Source organism: Somniosus microcephalus, chromosome 3 (assembly GCF_052327205.1).
Source record: "Somniosus microcephalus isolate GS21.2 chromosome 3, FLI_Smic_1.0, whole genome shotgun sequence".
Classification (NCBI taxonomy): Eukaryota; Metazoa; Chordata; class Chondrichthyes; order Squaliformes; family Somniosidae; genus Somniosus; species Somniosus microcephalus.
The window spans coordinates 367,228,348-367,248,921 of record NC_140989.1 but is presented as its reverse complement, the minus strand read 5'-3'; the positions used below and the strand labels follow the sequence as shown (position 1 = coordinate 367,248,921).

At 48.1% G+C, this 20,574-nt stretch overlaps 1 protein-coding gene across 1 annotated transcript in view; it reads left to right on the top strand.

Moving 5' to 3' along the window:
* The window catches only part of col24a1 (collagen type XXIV alpha 1), a 677,579-nt gene that overhangs the window by 164,631 nt on the left and 492,374 nt on the right, over nt 1-20,574 (top strand). The window lies entirely within an intron of this gene.

The following is a 20,574-nucleotide window of genomic DNA, read 5'->3' as shown; positions in this document are numbered from 1 at the left end:
GTGTGTGAGTGTGAGTTGTGTGTGTTGTGTGTTGTGTGTGTGAGTGTGAGTTGTGTGTGTTGTGTGTGTGTACATGTGTGTGTGTTGTGTGTTGTGTGTGTGTGTTGTGTGTGTGTGTGTGTGTTTGTGTGTGTGTTGTGTGTGTGTGTGTGTTGTGTGTGCGTGTGTGAGTGTGCGGTTGTGTGTGTGCACTCACACTACTTGCTTTTTTACTACTTGAGAATTGGAATCGTTTTATACTATTTCAGCCAATTCATAAAATGCCAAAAGTTATGTTGGGGCAGGAACATCAAAAGCAATATACACAAAACAAAAAAAATGATAGTTATCTTAAAATCTTTGGTATCTTTAGAGGAAGTGGATTTGGCATGCAGGAGACTCTGCCTTGGGCTTCTGACTTCCTACTTAAATTTGTTGAAGGAAGGACCGGGAAAGCAGGCCAGATGTCTTGCCAGCGTGCGGTTGTAAAAGTCAATGCTGCTCGCTTGCAAACAGCACCAGTTAGTTATATTAGATAGTATTGGACGCAGTGGATATGGAATAATGCACTTTATTTCCAGCTACCTCTGACGCTATGTCAAGTGATTTACTTTCTCACCGGTTTCAGTTGGTTTAAGGCTGTGGCTGTGAACATCTCCCACCATGTGAAACAACAACAACGTGCATTTATATAGCGCCTTTAATGTAGTTAAAATTTCCCAAAGCGCTTCACGGGAGCGATTATCAAACAAAAATTGACACCGAGCCACGTGAGATATTAGGACAGGTGACCAAAAGCTTGGTCAAAGAGGTAGGTTTTAAGAAGCGTCTCTAAAGAGAAGAGATTTGGAGAGGCGGAGAGGTTCAGGAAGAGAATTCCAGAGCTTAGGGCCCAGGCAGCTGAAGGCACGGCCGCCAATGGTGGAGCGATTATAATTAGGGGTGTGCAAGAGGAACAGTTTAAGAAGACTTGTCTATCCTATGATGTTCTGTCCTGGGGATGATGCTGTTTCCAATAACTCCCTATTTCTGTTCCATGTTGGCACTGGGGTACTACGTTTGAGCTTCTTGTTGGCCTCAACTTAACAGCTTATTAATGATGTTTGATTCAGTCCTGTACTAGGGATAAGTACAGGACCAACTTGAGAATCAAAGAAACTCGCCTTAGGCCATATCAAGGTTAAGTTTAGTTGTGAGTAACTGAACTGTGATCCAGTTTTATAGAACTGTACCCCAAGGTGCATGAATGGGGAGGAGAGGATTCCTCTTTCCATGCTGGATTTTTGATTATCAGTATGCGTACACAGGTTGCATAGACTGGGCTTGTATTCCCACGAGTATAGAAGATTAAGGGGTGATCTAATTGAGCTGTTTAAGATGGATAAAGGAATTGACAGGGCAGATAGAGACTATTTTCTCTGTTGGAGGAGTTCAGAACTTGGGGGGAAAACCTTAAAATTAGAGCTAGCTGTGATATCTTGAGACACAGCGGCCTAGAAATTGAGTGGGCTTAGCGCCCATTTTGCGGCGCTAGAGGGCATTGCGCTGGACTTACAGCCGGTTTTGAAATTGACTAGGGCCCAACATCGGCGTTACACCGGTAGCGCTGCGCCGGCACCGATGACGTCATCGGTGTGCGCAGCGTCCCGGTTGCCGTGGTGACGGGCCCCAGCGCCGAAATTCAGTTGCGGCCGCCTCGCCCGTGGCAGCCGCAACTAAGACTCTGGCAACAGAGTCTTACACGACTTTGCGCCGGCGCATAAAGGTGGAGCGGCGGCCGGCCGCTTTCCCGCCGGCCGCCTGCCCGCACCTCCCTCCCCGGACTCCCCCACCCCCCCCCCCGCGGAACAGATGCTTCTCGGCTGCGAGCCCAGCACTTCCCCGAGGTGCCGGGCTCATTTTTGTGGCGATTTAACCGGCCAGCGGGCGGGTGCAGGCAGCTCCTCCTTAACTGAAGGAGGAGGCCTGCACTTCCCGAGCCTGCCGCACCGCATCGGGCGCCGCAGCGCCGGAATAGCGCCGCAATGCGGCGCGTAGCGCCAGTTTTCAGGCGCAAACAGCCTTCAGTAGCGCCGGCAGCCGTTTGGGCGCGGCGCTACTGAATTTTTGGCGCGCACAGCGCGACTTAGCACCAGCGCTAAATTTCCAGCGTTAAGCCCCGGCGCAGCGCAAACTCAATTTCTAGGCCAGCATATATATTCAACAGCACAACATGGCTTCCGGTAAGAACTGTACTGCATATGGCTTTATTATTATATACATCAGTAGTCCACCAGTTGGCTCTATTACACTTCTCCCTCTTTATTGAAGAAGTTAATCATAGCAAATAATCATTGTACATGACTTGCATGGTTTACACAACTCTTGCTATACATTTCTCAAATGCAACCTATTTTATGTTTCCAAATTCTAATATAGAATTCTGTAACACAAACAAAAGATATGAATTTCTGCAGTGTGTACGAGATTTTTTTTAGACCAGTACGTTGAGGAGCCAACTAGGGAACAGGTTATCCTAGATTGGGTATTGTGCAATGAGAAGGGGTTAATTAATAATCTTGTTGTGCGGGGTCTTTTAGGGAAGAGTGACCGTAACATGATAGAATTCTTCATTAAGATGGAAAGTGAAGTAGTCCAATCCGAAACTAGGGTCCTAAATCTAAACAAAGGAAACTACGAAGGTATGAGGAGGGAGTTGGCTATGATAGATTGGGGAGCTTCATTAAAAGGCATGACGGTGGATAGGCAATGGTTAACCTTTAAGGAGCGAATGCATGAATTGCAACAGTTATACATTCCTTTCTGGAGCAAAAACACAAAAGGAAAAGCGGCCCAACCATGGCTAACAAAAGAAATTAAGGATAGTATTAGATCCAAAGAAGAGTCATATAAAGTTACCAGAAAAAGTAGCAAGCCTGAGGATTGGGAGTAGTTTAGAGTTCAGCAAAAAAGGACCAAGAGATTGATTAAGAGGGGAAAAATAGAGTATGAGAGTAAACTTGCAAGGAACATAAAAGCGGACTGTAAAAGCTTCTACAAGTATGTAAAAAGAAAAAGATTAGTGAAGACAAATGTAGGTCCCTTATAGTCAGAAGCAAGAGAATTTATAATGGGGAACAAGGAAATGACAGAGCAATTAAACAAAATACTTTGGTTCTGTCTTCAGGGAAGAGGACACAAATAACTTCCCAGAAATGCTAAGGACCCAAGGGTCTAGTGAGAAGGAGGAATTAAAGGAAATTAGTATTAGTAAAAAAATAGTGCTGGAGAAATTAATGGGACTGAAAGCTGATAAATCCCCAGGGCCTGATAATCTGCATCCCAGAGTACTAAAAGATGTAGCCTTGGAAATAGTGGATGCATTGGTTGTCATCTTCCAAAATTCTATAGATTATGGAACAGTTCCTGCAGATTGGAGGGTGGCAAATGTAACCCCACTATTTAAAAAAGGAGGGAGAGAGAAAACAGGGAACTACAGACCAGTTAGCCTAACATCAGTAGTAGGGAAAATGCTAGAGTCTATTATAAAGGATGTGATAACAGGACACTTAGAAAATATCAACGGGATTAGACAAAGTCAACATGGATTTATGAAAGGGAAATCGTGTTTGACAAACCTACTGGAGTTTTTTGAGGATGTAACTGGTAGAATAGATAAGGGAGAACCAGTGAATGTAATGTATTTGGTTTTTTAGAAGGCCTTTGATAAAGTCCCACATAAGAGGTGCAAAATTAAAGCACATGGGATTGGACGTAATTGGACGCATGGATTGAAAATTGGTTAACAGATAGGAAACAGAGAGTAGGAATAAATGGGTCTTTTTCGGGGTGGCAGGCGGTGACTAGTGGGGTACCACAGGGATCAGTGCTTGGGCCCCAGCTATTCGCAATATATATCAATGATTTGGATGAGCAAACCAAATGTAATATTTCCAAGTTTGCTGATGACATGAAACTAGGTGGGATTGTGAGTTGCGAGGCAGATGCAAAGAGGCTTCAAGGCGATTTAGACAAGTTGAGTGAGTGGGCAAATACATGGCAGATGCAGTATAACGTGGATAAATGTGAAGTTACCCACTTTGGTAGGAAAAACAGAAAGGCAGAGTATTAATTAAATGGTGATAGATTGGGAAATGTTGATGTACAAAGGGACCTGGGTGTCGTTGTACACCAGTCACTGAAAGCAAACATGCAGGTGCAGCAAGCAGTTAGGAAGGCAAATGGTATGTTGGCCTTCATTGCAAGAGGATTTGAGCACAGGAGCAAGGATGTCTTACTACAGTTATACAGGGCCTTGGTGAGACCACACCTGGAGTACTGTGTGCAGTTTTGGTCTCCTTACCTAAGAAAGGATATACTTGCCATAGAGGGAGTGCAGCGAAGGTTCACCAGACTGATTCCTGGGATGGCAGGACCGTTGTATGAGGAGAGATTGGGTCAACTAGGCCTGTATTCACTAGAGTTTAGAAGAATGAGAGGGGATGTCATTGAAATGTATAAAATTCTGACAGGGCTAGACAGACTGGATGCAGGAAGCTTGTTTCCCCTGGCTGGGGGGGGTCTAGAACGAGGGATCACAGTCTCAGGATACGGGGTAGGACATTTAGGACTGAGATGAGGAGAAATTTCTTCACTCAGAGGGTGGTGAACCTGAGGAATTCTCTACCACAGAAGGCTGTGGAGGCTAAGTCAGTGAATATATTTAAGAAGGAGATAGATAGATTTCTAGACACAAAAGGCGTCAAGGGGTATGGGGAGAGAGCGGGAATATGGTATTGAGATAGAGGATCAGCCATGATCATATTGAAAGGCAGAGCAGGCTTGAAGGGCCGAATGGCCGACTCCTGCTCCTATTTTTCTATGTTTCTATGAACTTTTTTCCCATATTTACAGATTAAACTTAACCACTGCTTTTCTGTTTCAAAGAGGGTACCTTCTTTCTTGAACAGAACTTTCAGATCTTGCTGTAGGACTTTGACTCATTCTAGGCTGAGCCTGCGGAGAATTTTTCTCCAAGGGCTGACCTTGATCTACATTTGGACTCTACACTTTCAGGCTGTTTGTCTGCCTGACTCGGGCTCAGACTTAAATTCTGACTTTCTCTTGGACTTGTTTCTGGTGCGTCAGATGTGGGATTTTCTACTGGTACTGTACTTGTAACAAGACTATCTGACTCATCAGAATAAATTGAATCATCCCGGCTTTCAACTCCTTCCACATCTGTAGGTAAGATATGATCAAGGTGAACAAACCTAACCTTTCCATGATCAAACATCTTGACCAAATATGTGCGAGGGCCACATATCGTCACTACTCTTCCTGGTAACCACTTTAACCATTCTTCATGGTTCTTCACTGTAACCTTCTAGTTTTCTCTCTAACTCTACCTTTATCATGACTCTCTTTCTGCCTTGATTGTTTCTCTTCTATGGACTGTGCCAAGTTTGGCTTTCACAATGAGAACCTGGTTCATGGCTGTCGTTTGAGAAACAACGCTGCTGGTTTTCACAGGAGTATTCCTGTGAAAATCAGCAAATTTGCCAGTTTGTGGTCCAACGACAACTGACCTTTCTTTGGATTTGGATCCAACATTTGCTTGATGAGGGCACGTTTGACAATTTGTACTGTGCGCTCTGCTGCACCATTTGAAGCAGGGTGGTACGGTGAAACTTTGGTATGTTTCACACCGTTTCCGTTCATGAACTGTGTGAACTCTTCTGAACAAAATTGCGGACCATTATCGGACTCAATTTCTTCTGGGAGGCCGTATGAAGAAAACAATCTTTGCAAATTGTCTAGTGTTTTGCTTGTTGTTATTAGCCACATCGGAAACACCTCTACCCACTTCGAGTGACTATCTATCACTGTGAACAATTGCCGTCCTTCTAGCTCAGCAAAATCTACATGTAACCTTTGCCACACTCTGGGAGGCCATTTCCATGGTTGTAATGGTACTGATGGTGGTTTCTTGCTCACCGATTGACATGTTGTACACTGACTGATGATGTACGCTATCTCTTGATCTAAACCTGGCCACCATAAGTAACTGTGTGCAAAGCTCTTGGTCAAGCACATTCCCAGGTGCTGGTCATGAAGATCGCCTAACAATTTAGACCTGAACCTATTTGAGATAACCACTCTTGCTCCCCACATGATACAATCTTTATCCACTGACAATTCATTCCTACGAATGAAGTATGGATGGATATCTTCCTCTGATACCTAGTTTGGCCATCCATTTGCTATGTAATCATACACCTTTGACATAATTGGGTCATGTTTGGTTGCCCTACCAATCTCTTCAGCTGTGACTGGCAGCTCATCAATGTATGAAAAATTGAACACTTCTTCCTTATTGGGTGTAACTTGTGATGGGGATGGCAACCTGGACATAGCATCAGCATTACTGTGATCAGCTGATCGCCTGTACTCAATATCATACATATACGCTGACAAAATCAAAGCCCATCTCTGCATTTGGGCTGCAGCTAAGGTTGGAACTGGGGACTGTGGATGGAGGATTGCTGTCAGGGGCTTATGGTCAGTAACTATGGTAAACTTACGACCAAACACGTATTTGTGAAACTTCTTGACCCCAAAAATCAATGACAAAGCTTCCCTTTCGACCTGGGCATAATTCCGCTCACTGGCACTGAGAGTGCGTGAAGCAAAAGCAATTGGTCTCTCCTCCCCACTATCTTGTACATGAGAGATCACTGCCCCAACTCGGTACAGAGAAGCGTCACACGCTAGCTAGATCTCCTTAGATACATCATAGTGAACGAACATGGTACTCTCTACTAACTGGCTTTTACACTCTTTGAATGCTGTGTCGCATTCTTCTGACCACTTCCAAGGGACTTGTTTTCTCAACAGCTCATTCAGTGGATGTAACAATGTAGCCACGTTTGGGAGGAACTTTCCGTAATAATTCAAAAGACCCAAAAATTATCAAAGTTCGAGACATTCTTGGGAGTGGGTGCATTTCTGATTGCATCCAGCTTTCCCTTGGTTGGATGTGAACCATCTTTGTCTACTCTGTGCCCTAAGTACTCCACTGAGTTTTGAAACCACTCACACTTGTGAGCTGTCACTCGTACTCGGTGCTTCTCCAGCCGTTTGAGCACTTCATTCAACACCTCATCATGGATTTGCCCGTTTGGTGCTGTAATGAGTGTGTCATCCAAATAACACACGGCCCCTTCAAACCCTTGCAAACTTTGGTTCATCACCCCCTGGAATATGTCGGGGGCAGAAGATATTCTGGGGGGCAGCACGGTGGCATAGTGGTTAGCACTGTTGCCTCACAGCGCCAGAGACCCGGGTTCGAATCCGGCCTCGGGCGACTGTCTGTGTGGAGTTTGCACATTCTCCCCGTGTTTGCGTGGGTTTTCTCCGGGTGCTCCGGTTTCCTCCCACAGTCCAAAGATGTGCGGGTTAGGTTGATTGGCTATGATAAATTGACCCTTAGTGTTAGGGGAATTAAATACGTGGGGTTACAGGGATAGGGTGGGATATGTGTCGGTGCAGGCTCGATGGGCCGAAATGGCTTCTATCTGCACTGTGAGGTTTCTGTGATTTCTGTGATTTCTGTGATATTCCAAATAGCAGCCTATTGAACTGATACAGGCCTCGGTGAGTATTTATAGTCAAGCATGATTTGGACTCTTCATCTAACTCAAGTTGTAGGTAGGCATTTGTTAGATCTAACTTTGAAAAGATGTCAACGCTGTGAACAAATCTTCCACATTTGGCAACGTATTGGGTAGATTACACTCTAGAACCTGGTTTACGGTCACCTTATAATCACCACACAACCTTACCTTACCATCTGACTCAGGTACAACAACGGCTGTAGCCCAATTGCTCAGATCTACCTTAGAGACAATGGCCCATATTTTCCCATCGCAGGCCTCCCGCTGCGATGTGGAACAATCTGCGCCCTTACCTGAGGGCTCCCGGGACGCACACGCTTCCGCTCCTGGGCCTCTCCAAACTTGAAGTGCGCAGGGCCCACGTATCCCAGGGGCGCAGGTAGTTCGCAGCGTCCCTGGGATCACGTGGGCCATGGGGAGCCAATCGCAGAAAGGAATCTCCCTTCATACATTTGACAGGAAGACCTGTCAAATATATGAATGGAAATCAATGAAAAAACATAGTAAAACTGTAAATACATTTTTTTTAAAAATCACATTTTTAAAATGACTTGAAATTGCAATAAATTAAGTATTTTAAACAAAAATGTAATTTAAAAAAATAATTAAAGTTTTTTACGGGACTAAAAATAAACTTACCTTTTTTTTAAGTATTTTTTAAATCAGTGAAATTTTAAAAAAAAATTAAAAACTTTTTTTCAACTCTTATCCTGGTAAAATCAGGCCTTACGTCTGCTTTTACCAGGCATAAGAATTGTAAGTGTTCTCTGCGGGCGGATGGTCTCCAAAAAACGGAACCATCCTATTATGTCCGTGTATAATTGAGACACAGACTGCAGGAGTTGGTTATAACAGGTCTTTACTGAATGGAGGCAACCTGGAACTACTATGCAAAGTTACTACACAGGCTTATATACAGGGGTGGTCACTACTGGTACTGCAGTATACAGGGGCTGCAGAATATAGTTCCTTCTGCAAAGTACATACACTACAATTCCTCCCCTTTTAGCTAAACAGTACATAACATTCGATTAACAATGAAATAACATATTTACAATTACAGTTGCTAGATACATTGGTTGAAGTTAAGCAATTATAAGTTCAGTCTTTGAGGAGGCTTCCTGATTCTGTCTGGATAACGCCTCTTTGGGGTATCAGGTTCTTCTGGCAACGTTGAGTCGGGATCAATGTCGTTGTTTGGTTCGTCTGCTTCCAATATCACCGATTCTGAGGTAGATGCAATTGGTACTTCGGTTTCATCGCCAGGTGTATCAGATCGTGGTGTGGAGTTGACGTTTCCCAGTGACTCTAGAATCTGGTCAGCATGGCGTCTTACAATGCTCTCTCCAACGTCCACGGTATACATTAGAGGTCCTTGCCGTGTACAGATCGTCCCTGGCTGCCATTTCTCTGTGCGGTAGTCCCGGGCCAAAACTGGTTGACCTATCTTAAAACTCCTGGTCGGCCTTTCATTCATATTCTGAAACTGCCTGTTCTCCACATCTCTTCTGATGTTTGGCTTAACCAAATCCAAGCGGCATCGTAGTCTTCGATTGAAGAACATCATGGCTGGAGTTTGGTTGGTAACCGCATGTGTTGCATTCCGGTAGGCAAGCAAGAAGTTATCCACCTTGTGCTGTAGGGGTATATCTTCATTACACATTGCCTTGATAGCCTTCTTGAATGTTTGAACGAACCTCTTGGCCAATCCATTAGTGGCTGGATGATATGGGGCGGATGTGTAATGCTTAACACCATTGTTCTTTAAGAACCTCCGGGACTCTTCAGACACAAACTGTGGTCCATTGTCGGAGCAAATCTGTTCAGGCAGCCCATTCCTGGCGAATATGGTTCGTAAGACTGTGATAGTTTTTTCCGTGGTGGTTGAGGACATTTTTATTACCTCTGGCCACTTTGAATGTGCATCCACCGCAATTAAAAACATCGAGTCCATAAATGGACCAGCAAAATCAATGTGCACCCTTTGCCATGGAGATGAGGGCCACTCCCATGGATGTAGAGGGGCTTGTGGTGGGGCGTTTTGGACCTACTGGCATCCTGTACAGCTCTTGGTCATCTCTTCGAATTCTCTATCGATTCCCGGCCACCACACAAACGCTCTGGCTAAGTTCTTCATTTTTACCCCTCCCAGATGACCCTCATGAAGCTCATTGAGCACTCTATCCTTCAATTTGGGTGGAATTACTACTCTGGATCCACACATCAAGGTTCCTCTGCACACTGACAGCTGTTCTCTTCTCGGCGAGAATGCTGGCAGCAGTGGTTCGCCATGTGCTGGCCATCCCTTCACCGTTAAATCATAGACCCAGGAGAGTGTCGGGTCATTTCGTGTTTCCTTTTCTATGTTTGCATTCGTCACAGGGAGACATTCGACTATGGTCGAGTGGAATATCTCCACTGGATCCACTGCAAGTTCTTCTTCCACCGTCGGCAACGGTAGGCGCGACAATCCATCAGCATTCCCATGCTGTTTAGTTCCTTTGTACTCGATGTCATATTGGTGTGCCCCTAGGAAAAGGGGCCACCTCTGTAGCCGTTGTGCTGTCATTATTGGTACGGCCTTCTGAGGGTTGAAAATGGAGACGAGGTTCATGATCAGTAAGTAGAGTAAATTTCTGACCGTGCAGGTAGTGATTGAACTTCTTCACCCCCCACACCAGGCTGAGGGCCTCTCTGTCAATCTGGGCGTAGTTACGCTCGGCTGAAGTTAACGAGCGTGACGCAAAAGCTATCGGCCTCTCTGAACCATCAAGGAATTTATGTGACAGTACCGCCCCAATGCCGTAGGGAGACGCATCACACGCCAGTCTTATCGGTAGTGATGGGTTGTAGTGAGCCAATACTTCTCTTGAAGTGATTAGGTCCTTACTCTTCTGAAAGGCCCGCTTACATTCATCGCTCCATTTCCATGCTTCCGGTTTGTAGCAGGGCGTTCAGTGGGTGCAGAATTGTGGACAAATTCGGCAAAAACTTATGGTAGTAATTCACCAATCCGAGGAATGACCTCAGTTGCGACACATTTTCAGGCGCTGGAGCCTTAACTACCGCTTCAATTTTGTCAGGGGACTTATGTAACCCCTCTTCACCAATCACGTGGCCACAATACGATATCTGTTTCTTAAAAAACTCGCACTTGGGGCGATTGGCCCGTAGCCCATGTTCACGTAGTCTAGTGAGCACCTGCTCTAGGTTGGCAAGGTGTTCACTGTCATCTTCACCTGTCACTAGGATGTCATCCAAGTAACACTGAGTCCCCGGAATTCCTTGCAGGACTTGTTCCATCGCTCTTTGCCATATCGCCGGAGCTGATGCTACTCCGAATACCAGTCGATTATACTGGTAAAGACCTTTGTGAGTGTTTATCGTGAGATACTTCCTAGAGGATTCTTCAACCTCCATCTGCAAATATGCTTGTGCTAGGTCAATTTTTGTAAAACGCTTCCCTCCAGATAGTGAGGCGAAGATATCTTCTATCCTTGGAAGATGATATCGTACTGTGTGAAGGACTGGGTTCACCGTCACCTTGAAGTCCCCACAGATGCGAACCTTCCTTGGCTCCTCAGACTTATTGTTTAACGTTTTCTTCATGACAGGAACGATGGGTGTCGCCCACTCGCTCCAGTCTACCTTAGATAACACGCCTGCATTCTCCAGATTCTCCAGTTCTGCCTCGACGGCTGGGCGAATTGCATATGGTACAGGTCTTGCTTTGAAAAACTTGGGAATTGCATTCTCTTCTATTTTTATCGAGGCGGTTATGCCTTTAAGAGTTCCCAGTTCTTGTTGAAATACCTCTTTGGCGTTAGCTAAGATTGTTGACAATCGTCCAGGAGTGACGTCGTCATCCTTTTTACCAGCCACCGTCAGTGCCTGAATGGAGTGCCAGTCTAAACTTATCTTTCTGATCCATTCACGTCCCAATAACGGTGGTCCACCATCTTGCAGTATGTACAGATACAATTTCTGTCTTTCCTTGCCGTTGTATTTGACAGGCACCCTTCTTTTTCCTCTGGGGTATACTTTTTGCCCCATATACGCCTTCAAGACAATGGATGTCTCTTTCAAGGGTATGTGTGAGAATAGCCGCTCGTAGTCTCGTCGATTCATGACGGTCAGAGCTGATCCTGTATCCAATTCCATTTTGACTTGGGACCCTGCTATCGTGAGGGTGACCCAAATGGTTCGGTGATCTTCTTTTGCGATTACGTTGTGAAGTTTGAGACAGCTTAGTCTCTTGTTCCCGGATTCACTATCGCTCATCTGGTCTTCGGAACTACTGTCCGTCATCTTTTGTACTTTCCTGTACGGTTCCTTAGTAGCCTTTTTGTTGTCGTTGGTCTTCTTCCCAGACCTGCAAACTCGTGCAATGTGTCCCATCTTTCCGCATTGCCTGCATATTTTGTCCTTGGACCAGCAGTCCTTCTGGTCATGGGTTGTTCTGCAGCAGCGATAACATTTTGTAAATCCCCGTGTCATTTCGTGGGTGCCGTATTCCTGTGGCTTTTGCTGTATTTCCGCAGCTCCCCTGGCTGCTGCTTCGTACAATACTGCCACGCTGAAAGCCTTATCTAGCGTCAGCTCTTTCTCTGAGAGTAACCTCTTCTGGGTTCCTTCACTCAGGAGTCCACAGACAAATTTGTCCCGTAAGGTATCTGCCAGTCCTACTCCGAACTGGCAGTGCTTTGATAGCTTGCGTAGTTCCGTAAGGTAATCAGCATTGCTCTCATCTTTATGCTGATTTCTCCTGTGGAATTTAAATCTTTCTGCTATCAGCAGCGGTGTAGGATTTAGGTGTTCCTGTAGGATAGCAACAATTTCGTTAAAACTCTTCACCTTCGGTTTGGCTGGAGTAATCAGGTCCCGCAATAGGCCGTACGTTCTTGCGCCCATTAAGTTTAGCAGTACCGATGCCTTTTTCTCATCGGCTACTTCGTTTGCCTCGCAATATACCTCGACTCTTTCCACATACGCGGTCCAGTCTTCGATTGCATTATCGAAGGCAGTGATATTGCCAGTCTTCGGCATCTTGGAAATCGAAGATGGCGCCTCCCGCGCTTTGCCTTCTTCCCCGATTTAACAAAATGGCGCCTCCCGTGCTTTGCCTTCTTCCCCGCTGGATTAAGATGGCGCCTCCCGCGCTTTCTGTCTTCTCCGCTGTTGCTAGCGCTTTATGCCTTGATGGCGACGCCCTATGGTCTTCGCGCACTTCCCCCCCGCGCTGCTGCTAACGCCGCTCTCCGCGGTTCCCGTGGCAAACTGCAGCTCCTCGCGGCTTTCTGCGCGTTTAATTTTTATTATTTCCCCGCCGTCGGAACAACCCTGCGGGACTCTTGCCTCCCTCTTCTCGGGTCTGTACGCTGCCCGGCTTCGTAGCACCGGCCGCGACCTGTGTGCTCCACCCTCTCTCTCCTCTTCCCGACAATGCTGCTCGGCCCCGTTGCAGAGCCACCCGCTCGAGCTCTAGACCGCCGCAGCCCAGGAAGGATCAGTGTACTACCTGCCACCAGCCCGATTAGCTGAAGCACCAGCGACAGGATAACCAAGCCCCGCTCTCGACAGCCTCTCCTGCAAATCTTCAACTCCGCTGACTCAGAGGCGGATGCCCACGGTCGACGCCCGTTTCTTCTGTTTCTTTCTTCCTTCTGGCTTCGACCTCTGATAACTTCGCTTCAGGGATGGATCCCCATGAGGTGGTGCAGACTGTAGGTAAGTTCGTATCTGCTCGTCGCCAGTATTATGTCCGTGTATAATTGAGACACGGACTGCAGGAGTTGGTTATAACAGGTCTTTACTGAATGGAGGCAACCTGGAACTACTGTGCAAATGTTACTACACAGGCTTATATACAGGGGTGGTCACTACTGGTACTGCAGTATACAGGGGCTGCAGAATATAGTTCCTTCTGCAAAGTACATACACTACACATCCGCCCGCAGAGGCCCTGCTCCCGGGCAGCCGGAGGATCTGTCGAAGGGATTCTTGACAGATTGGACATGCCGGTTTGCAGTGCATGCACAGTGCACGCCTGCAACCGGCATTTCTGATGTCCCTGCAGGTGGGTGCACAGCGCGTGACCACCCGTAGTGATCGGAATATCTGGGCCAATGTTCTCAGTTGCTAGTCTTTTGAGTTTTTGCTCAACTGTCTCCTTGAGTGTGTCTGGTACGGGACGTGGCTTGCAGTAAACTGCATCGATAATTCATCGACTTAGCCTAAGTCAAAAGTCAAGTTAGGCGTTTTCAACAATTTACTTCTGATATGTTCATTTTTCAACCCACAAACAAAGCGGTCATGCAAAACTCGGTCCTGAAAGTTTCCGAAATGACAGTGAATAGATAGCTTTTTCAAAGCAACAATGTATTCACTGATACCCTCCTCATTTAATTGATCACGTGTTCCAAAATGATAACTTTCAGCAATTTCCAGGGGCTCAGGACTGTAGTGCTGTTCTAACTTGGTTAGGATCTCTTTCAGTGGCATATCATTAGCACTAAGCTCATGGTCTACAGAGCAGCAGTGATACCCGCCCTGCTGTATGCCTCAGAGACGTGGACCATGTACAGCAGGCACCTCAAAGCACTGGCGAGATTCCACCAACGCTGTCTCCGCAAGATCCTGCAAATCCATTGGCAGGATAGGCGCACCAACGTCAGTGTTCTTGCTCAGGCCAACATCCCCAGCATCGAAGCTTTGACCACGCTCGATCAGCTCCGATGGACGGGTCGCATTGTCCGCATGCCCGATACGAGACTCCCAAAACAAGCGCTCTACTCGGAGCTCCGGCGCGGCAAGAGAGCCCCAGGTGGGCAGAGGAAGCGCTTCAAGGACACCCTCAGAACCTCCTTGAAAAAGTGTAACATCCCCACCGACACCTGGGAATCCCTGGCCCAAGACCGCACAAAGTGGAGGAGAAGCATCCGGGAAGACGCCGAACACCTCGAGTCTCTTCGCCGGGAGCAAGCGGAAGCCAAGCACAGGCAGCACAAGGAGCGCACGTCAACCCATACTCCCCACCCACCCGCCCCTTCAATCACCATCTGCCCCACCTGTGACAGAGGCTGTGGGTCCCGCATTGGACTCATCAGTCACCTGAGAACTCATTTTTAATGTGGAAGCAAGTCACCCTCGGTTCCGAGGGACTGCCTAAGAAGATGATTCGGCTTGGTGGAAGAGGTCGCGGGTTTGGGAGGTGCTGTCGAAGAAGCCTTGGCGAGTTGCTGCAATGCATCTTGCAGATGGTACACACTGCAGCCACGGTACGCCGGTGGTAGAGGGAGTGAATGTTTAAGGTGGTGGATGGGGTGCCAATCAAGCAGGCTGCTTTGTCCTGGATGGTGTCGAGCTTCTTGAGTGTTGTTGGAGCTGCACTCGTTCAGGCAAGGGGAGAGTATTCCATCACACTCCTGACTTGTGTCTTGTAGATGGTGGAAAGGCTTTGGGGAGTCAGGAGGTGAGACACTCACCGCAGAATACCCAGCCTCTGACCTGCTCTTGTTGCCACAGTATTTACTGGTAGGTTGTCAATTGACTTCCTGAATTTCTCATATTTTCTGCCACTGTTAAAGGGAATAACATTCAACTTTGCCAGGTTGGGAATACTGGCAGTACTGGGCGGGGTGTCTGGACCAGAATGATGCCAGGGCTGAAAGGGTTAAATGATGAGGACAGATTGCACAAACTAGACTTGTATTCCCCTGAGTACAGGAGATAATGGGGTGATTTGATCCAGTACCAATATGCATTTCTTGCTATTAAATTCAATTTATTGTCTATCTGCATAGTTACTATGTCTTCTGGCCTCTTGCACATCCCTGATTTAATCGCTCCACCATTGGCGGCCGTGCCTTCAGTGCCTGGGCCCCGAGCTCTGGAATTCCCTCCCTAAACCTCTCCGCCTCTCTCTCCTCCTTTAAGACGCTCCTTAAAACCAACCTCTTTGACCAAGTCCTGTCTTATTATGTCCTTATGTGGCCTGGTGTCAAATTTTGTCTGATTATCGCTCCCGTGAAGCACCTTGGGACGTTTTACTATGTTAAAGGCGCAATATAGATGCAAGTTGTAGTTGTTGTTGTTGTATCTAAACAAACCAAAAACAATTTGCGGAGGGGAAGATGGAAACCTGTGCCTCTGACCGAAGCTGAAACAGTAAAACCCCGATTTTAACACTATCCGCCCTGGTGAGAACGTTGTGCGGAGGGGCGAGGGGAGGTTGTTGGGAGGGCGGGGATGGGGGGCGGTGTTTAAAGCTGCGGCTTGGCATAAGCCGTTGTGTTCCTGCACCCCGTCTCCCCCCGCCGCCCCTGCACCCCCACACCCCCCAACGCCCCTCACTGCCCCGGGCACCTTTAACTCGCACAATTCCGGCAGTTCAGTGGTCATTCGTCACACAAAGGTAGGGCCCTGATTGAAACGTGAAAGTCGAGGCCCCAATAAGATCATCGTTGCCGCGACACGATTTTAACTTAAAATGTTAGCCCCCCGCCCCAGTGATGTCACCATAATCGGTATTGATCGATGTAGAGCCACCGGAGAAGGTGCAAAGAAGATTTACGCAGATGATACCAGAACTGAGAGGTTATAACTATCAGGAAAGACTGAACAGGCTGGGGCTCTTTTCTCTAGAAAAGAGAAGGCTGAGGGGTGACCTTTTTTAAAATTCATTCACAGGATGTGGACGTCGCTGGCAAGGCCGGCATTTATTGCCCATCCCTAATCGCCCTCGAGAAGGTGGTGGTGAGCCGCCTCCTTGAACCGCTGCAGTCCGTGTGGTGAAGGTGCTCCCACAGTGCTGTCAGGGAGAGAGATGAAGGAACGGCGATATGATAGAGGTCTTTAATGTTATGAAAGGGGTTCGATAGGTAGACGTAGAGAAGATGTTTCCACTTGTGGGGGAGACCAGAACTAGGGGCCATAAATATAAGACAATCACTAATAAATTCAATGTGGAATTCAGGAGAAACTTCTTGACCCAGAGAGTGGTGAGAATGTGGAACTCACTACCACAGGCGAATAACATAGATACATTTAAGGGGAGGCTAGATAACCACACGAGGGAGAAAGGAATAGAAGGATATGGTCACACAGTCACAGAAGTCCCACAGTGCAGATAGAGGCTATTTCGGCCCATCGAGCCTGCACCGACACATATCCCACCCGATCCCCGTAACCCCTACATCAACACATATCCCACCCTATCCCCGTAACCCCACGTATTTAATCCCCCTAACACTAAGGGTCAATTTATCATAGCCAATCATCCTAACCCGCACATCTTTGGACTGTGGGAGGAAACCAGAGCACCCGGAGGAAACCCACGCAAACACGGGGAGAATGTGCAAACTCCACACAGACAGTCACCCGAGGCCGGATTCGAACCCGGGTCCCTGGCGCTGTGAGGCAACAGTGCTAACCACTATGCCACCGTGCTTCCGTGGTGATGGGGTGAGATGAAGAGGGGTGGGAGGAGGCTGGCGTGGAGCATAAACACCGGCACGGACCAGTTGGGCCGAATGGCCTGTTTCTGTGCTTGATGTAACTCGAAGATTGGCATTGAATATTGCGATATTGTCTTCTCCTTTTCTACCGCTTTCCTCGGCAGGATTTCCCATCTCAAATTACCATTCTTCAGTGAGATGTATGGCTGATACTTCTCTTTCAGTTCGTATCATAAACAGGAACATTATGCTTAAAGCTGCAACATCTCAACTGCAGCGAGCGTGCAGCTGCTTAAAGAGATTGTGACTGAGTGCTGGGTTTATTTTCAATAAGAAATAGCAATATACAATTTCAGCGATTCATTTATGTTGGTTCAGTAAACCTGTTCAGAACTGTGATCAGTCATGTGATGAAATATTCAATAGTGTGCAGCATATGTTATCAATTCACAATATACTAGAGAGCTTCCTGTGGCGTGCCACACAGTGAGTCATGGCCCGGTGCAGTAGTCAGGTTAAGCAGGGTTAGACAGTAGTTGCATAATTGAATCAAGGAATAGAAAAGAAACAACTTGCATTTCTAAAGCGCCTTTCACCACCTCAGGACACCCCTAAACGCTTCAGACAAGGAAGTATTTTTTTGAAGTGCAGTCACTGTTGCAAACGCAGCAGCCAATTTGCACACAGCAAGGTCCCGCAAACAGCAATGTGATTATGACCAGATAATCTGTTTCTAGTGATGTTGGTTGAGGAATAAATATTGGCCCCAGGACACCAGGGAAAACTCCCCTGTTCTTCTTCGAAATAGTGGCCGGGGATCTTTTACATCCACCTGAGAGAGCAGACAGGGCCTCGGTTTAACGTCTCATCCGAAAGACGGCACCTCCGACAGTGCAGCACTCCCTCAGTACTGCCCCTCCGACAGTGCAGTGCTCCCTTAGTACTGCCCCTCTGACAGTGCAGCGCTCCCTCAGTACTGCCCCTCCGACAGTGCAGCGCTCCCTCAGTACTGCCCCTCCGACAGTGCAGCACTCCCTCAGTACTGCCCCTCCGACAGTGCAGCGCTCCCTCAGTACTGTCCCTCCGACAGTGCAGCACTCCCTCAGTACTGTCCCTCCGACAGTGCAGCGCTCCCTCAGTACTGCCCCTCCGACAGTGCAGCGCTCCCTCAGTACTGCCCCTCCGACAGTGCAGCGCTCCCTCAGTACTGCCCCTCCGACAGTGCAGCGCTCCCTCAGTACTGCCCCTCCGACAGTGCAGCGCTCCCTCAGTATTGCCCCTCCGACAGTGCGGCGCTTCCTCAGTACTGCCCCTCCGACAGTGCAGCACTCCCTCAGTACTGCCCCTCCGACAGTGCAGCGCTCCCTCAGTACTGCCCCTCCGACAGTGCAGCTCTCCCTCAGTATTGCCCCTCCGACAGTGCGGCGCTTCCTCAGTACTGCCCCTCCGACAGTGCAGCACTCCCTCAGTATTGCCCCTCCGACAGTGCGGCGCTTCCTCAGTACTGCCCCTCCGACAGTGCAGCACTCCCTCAGTACTGCCCCTCCGACAGTGCAGCGCTCCCTCAGTACTGTCCCTCCGACAGTGCAGTGCTCCCTCAGTACTGCCCCTCCGACAGTGCAACGCTCCCTCAGTACTGCCCCTCCGACAGTGCAGCGCTCCCTCAGTACTGCCCCTCCGACAGTGCAGCGCTCCCTCAGTACTTGAACCTACAACCTTCTGACTCAAACGCACAGTAATAATGACAAAATCATGAATTCTTTGGTGTGAATATCACATTTCTATAACAGAGAGCACACTGATGAACAACGACTTGTATTTATACAGTGCCTTTATGTGGAAAAACAGCCCCAGGGTGCTTCACAGACAAAATTTGACACCGAGCCACATAAGGCTTTATATTCGGACAGGTGACCAAAAGCTTGGTCAAAGAGGTAGGTTTTAAGGAGCGTCTTAAAGGGGGAGAGAGAGGTAGCGAGGTGGAGAGGTTTAGGGAGGGAATTCCAGAGCTCAGGGCCCAGGCAGCTGAAGGCACGGCCAGTATTATCACTTTGTGTAAAGAAGTGTTTCCTAACTTCTTTCCTGAATGGCCTTTCTCTGATTTTAAGGTTGTGTCCCCCTTGTCCGAGACTCCCCAAACCAGCGGAAAAAGTTTCTCTCCATCTACCCTGTCAATTCCTTTTAAAATCCTCAAAACCTCAATCCAATCACCCCTTAACCTTCTGCAGTCCAGGAATACAAGCCAAGTTTGTGTAATCACATAATCTAACCCTTGGAGCCCTGTTATTCTGGTGAATCTGCGCTGCACTCCTTCCAAGACCAATCTATCCTTCCTAAGGTGTGGTGCCCAGAACTGTACACAGTGCGCCAGGTGTGGTCTAACCAGGGCTTTGTACAGCGGGAGCACAGCTTCCTCCCCTTTCTATTCTAGCTCTTTAGTTAGAGAGGAAACTTCTATGATTCTGTGGCTCTATCCCCCGTGGCAGTTCTGGGTGGAAAACTTGGAGGAGGGACTTTAGAAAACTAGGATTACATCCACAAGAGCAGAAACAGCGAAGAAGAGATTTAGTTTGTAGAGTTGGGAAGGCTTTTCACTGGGCAATATCGCAATAGACTACTTCCTCTGCTTTGCGAGGGTCACTGATGATGGGGGAGGGTCAGTGATGATGGGGGAGGGTCAGTGATGATGGGGGAGGGTCAGTGATGATGGGGGAGGGTCAGTGATGATGGGGGAGGGTCAGTGATGATGGGGGAGGGTCAGTGATGATGGGGGAGAGTCGGTGATGATGGGGAGGGTCGGTGACGATGGGGGAGGTTCAGTGATGATGGGGGAGGTTCAGTGATGGGGAGGGTCAGTGATGATGGGGGAGGGTCAGTGATGATGGGGGAGGGTCAGTGATGATGGGGGAGGGTCAGTGATGATGGGGGAGGTTCAGTGATGATGGGGGAGGGTCAGTGATGATGGGGCGGGTCAGTGATGATGGGGGCGGGTCAGTGATGATGGGGGAGGTTCAGTGATGATGGGGGAGGGTCAGTGATGATGGGGGAGGTTCAGTGATGATGGGGGAGGGTCAGTGATGATGGGGGAGGGTCAGTGATGATGGGGGAGGTTCAGTGATGATGGGGGAGGGTCAGTGATGATGGGGCGGGTCAGTGATGATGGGGGAGGGTCAGTGATGATGGGGGAGGTTCAGTGATGATGGGGGAGGTTCAGTGATGGGGAGGGTCAGTGATGATGGGGGAGGGTCAGTGATGATGGGGGAGGGGGGAGGGTCAGTGATGATGAGGGAGGGTCAGTGATGATGGGGGAGGGTCAGTGATGATGGGGAAGGGTCAGTGATGATGGGGGAGAGTCGGTGATGATGGGGAGGGTCGGTGACGATGGGGGAGGTTCAGTGACGATGAGGGAGGTTCAGTGATGATGGGGGAGGTTCAGTGATGGGGGAGGGTCAGTGATGATGGGGGAGGGTCAGTGATGATGGGGG